Source organism: Pundamilia nyererei, unplaced genomic scaffold (genome assembly GCF_000239375.1).
Source record: "Pundamilia nyererei isolate P.nyererei 1_Seehausen unplaced genomic scaffold, PunNye1.0 scaffold00252, whole genome shotgun sequence".
Lineage (NCBI taxonomy): Eukaryota > Metazoa > Chordata > Actinopteri > Cichliformes > Cichlidae > Pundamilia > Pundamilia nyererei.
This window is the reverse complement of record NW_005187653.1, coordinates 558983-562038: the sequence shown is the minus strand read 5'-3', so window position 1 is coordinate 562038 and position 3056 is coordinate 558983. Positions and strand designations below refer to the sequence as shown.

Below are 3056 nucleotides of genomic sequence, written 5' to 3'. Positions count from 1 at the left end.
TTGATCTATTTATAGTTGACAAGGTGACAACAATCACGTTGAAAAACCATCGATTTATGGTTGAGCGGGAAATTAAAGCTGCTACCACTTGGACTATTCCATAGCACCCCTCTCACAGTGGTACGTCCCATCAGGCTGCGGGAAAATTCCATTTAAGCTCAGCAGAGTTGACCGGACGTTTTGTCAGAACACCGGAGACACAGTCGGAGTTTGTGCACGACACTCTCGGCTTTATCAGATAAGAATGTGAGAATTTAGTTATTCGTTATTGGAAGGTCGACGTATGTATGATATTACTAAAGCTAACTTAAACAGAAGGAGAAAAGTATAAATTTCATAGACAACACCAACGCTGAACAAAGAAAACATTTCCATGACCCACATTCATGTCTTTCCGTTATAAGGCGATTTGCTTTTGTTAGCCGTGCGGTCGGCTTGCTCTCGCTCTATGGCTGCTGTATACAGAGTTAATTCCCACAAACGATTTACAAATGTGTGCAATATGATCCAGAAACGTAAAGTTGCCGCTACAAATGCATACAATGCGTGTGTTACTTTTGAAGCTTTGACCGCACCGGTTTTCATTTATAAACACGTGAAAGAGTCACCTGAGACCGAATGATCACGTGACATGCCCACGTGACTTTACATTTCCGCGACTTTAATAATGAACGTTCCTACCTGGAGCTTATCTTGAATAACATTATTTTCCTCTTTTTATTGACATTGTTTTTTTTCCATTTTCTCATTTCAGATCAGTAAAGTACAATCGACCCATAAACAAGTAAGATACTCGTGTCTTCAAATTATTGCTAGTTTTTAACCATTTTTGTGTGATGTAAATTTTACTGTAACTTAAAGCAAAATAAACAAAAAACACAATACTGATGTTTTGTTTTCTTTCAGACCAAATCCCTTATACAGTTACAGACTGATGATGAGCAACCTCCAAAATCAAAGGTTTCCCCAGGCCCCACGTGTGAAAGTACCAGGTAATAATGTAATGTTTAGTGTGTGTATATATGTGTGTGTGAGAACAGGAACCTCTGTAGACGAGTTGTATGTCATTTTTAATTTTTTAAACATTTTTCTATACAGGCTCCACCACTCTGCAGTCTGCCCCCCAACTCACTTCTAGCAACCATCATGATGCTCGGGCCAGCTACCGGCTCCTTTCGCCAACCTACACAGCTATGCGACCTCCCCAGCAAATAGTCTGTGTTCAGTACCTTCTCTAATGACGGTATGCTTTGAAACAATAAGCTGCATCACAATTTCATTGTAATCTTAACTTCAAAACACTAATTTATGCTGCTGAATATCATCATATTTTGCTTTGCTATCATATACCATTTATATGTAAAAGGCTAAATTGTAAACAGTTTTAACAGATTGAACTACTTAAACCTGAATGCAAAATGTGAAGCCATCACTTATGGATATAGTCTTTTTTTTTTCATCACAATGCTTATCCAGTTTATCACAAGCCAGTATTCTTTGTGTTATTGTTCTTGTCAACAGATGCAGCCTTCCAAAAACGTAATCATGATAAACGAGCTGATCAGAGAAGTCGGGGACTTCCGTGAGGAGTTCAGAGCCTTCGGTTAATCCTGCAGCACTGACCCTGTTGATGCTGGGGTATTGCCTCTGGATTAGCCATTTAACAACATAGATGAGATGAAGTGCAATGACCGGAGGTGAATAAAGCAATGGTAAGTTCTTAAAGGTTCTGGTACTTTTGTAACCCAGAACTTTAGAAATTGTCAAATTCAGTTAAACTGCTTAAAATGGCCTTCTCCTGTATGTTCTGATTGAATATACAACAGCAGGCTATCATTGGGAGATCCAACAAATAGAAATAGAAATAGAAATACATTTCACTGCCAGTAGTTTGGTTTATTCATTATTAGAAAATTAGGCTTTGAGCTTCTCAGCTAATGGCTCTTTGAGAATCAAAGTGATGCAGCAGTTTGCTGACTTTTTCCTTGTGACTTTCATATTAATCCCATAATTTCTCCCTGCTGAAGACAACTGACAAGAGGTTATTCATATTTAAGCTCTAATTTGGCCTTTTTCCCCTTCTTTTTGTGTTTGTGTCCTAGATGGCCTGACTCAGCCGGTGGGGTAAACGCTGTTTCTGAGTTTGCCTTCGGCCAAGCTGTGCAGAGATGTCTCCTCTACGCTCCAGATCACATGGGTGGTGCAGGATGCCCGATATCCAGCTCGATCCCTGAGTAAACTTAAAATAAAATAATAGGTGACCTGTAACATAGAAACTTTTTTTTCTTAATGTAATAAATTACTTTGTTATTGATACAGATGTATGTCATTTTTTTATTTCATAATGCCAGATGCTTCATATTATAGGAATATTATTATGGACATGACAAATTGTATTGTTGTTTCAATAGTAACCAAGGGTGCGAAGTGATGGAAAATCAACATCAGACTTCAACAGCGATTCAATATCTGACATTGTTTCAATGTTAAAGGGTGCAAGAGTGACGTTAGGTCAACGTCAGATTTCAACAGTGATTCAATAGAATCACCTGATATTGACTAAACATTGAAACGATGTCTCCTTGCTATCTGGGGATAGAGCACATTTCATTCATAATGTTGTCAGTCCAAGCCCATCATGTATTCATGATTTGAAATGTGTGAAATCCCAGAAATAAACCCTAGACAAAGTGAATCTGTGAACGAAGGTGTAGGTCTGTTAGGTTATGTTGTGGTGATCCTTGGGTTGGGGAATGGGTGTTCATACTGGAGTGCAAAATTAAATCAGAATCAGTTTATTGCCAAATGTTGAGCAGGTTTACAACATTAGGAAATTGCTGCGGTGCTTCAGTGCAGACATAGTGTTATAAATTGCGATTAAATAGACATGAAAAAAAAAATAAAAGTAGGAATAAGAATTAAAAGTGCTATGTAGAAAGATATGTGCATGAGATATACATGAGATATATACATGAGAATAAGAATTAAGAGTGCTACGTAGAAAGATATATACATGAGTGCAGGTGGTGATCAGTGCCAAACATGGAATGATGCAG

General features: G+C 38.0%; 1 long non-coding RNA gene across 1 annotated transcript; it reads left to right on the top strand.

The window, feature by feature from the left end:
• The first annotated feature begins 167 nt into the window (after window positions 1–167).
• Window positions 168–2268, top strand: LOC102195929 (uncharacterized). The gene is made up of 6 exons (XR_312178.1): window positions 168–246; window positions 755–784; window positions 907–992; window positions 1099–1243; window positions 1522–1712; window positions 2103–2268. It is a non-coding gene; the product is annotated as an uncharacterized LOC102195929 (long non-coding RNA).
• The last annotated feature ends 788 nt before the right edge of the window (window positions 2269–3056 follow it).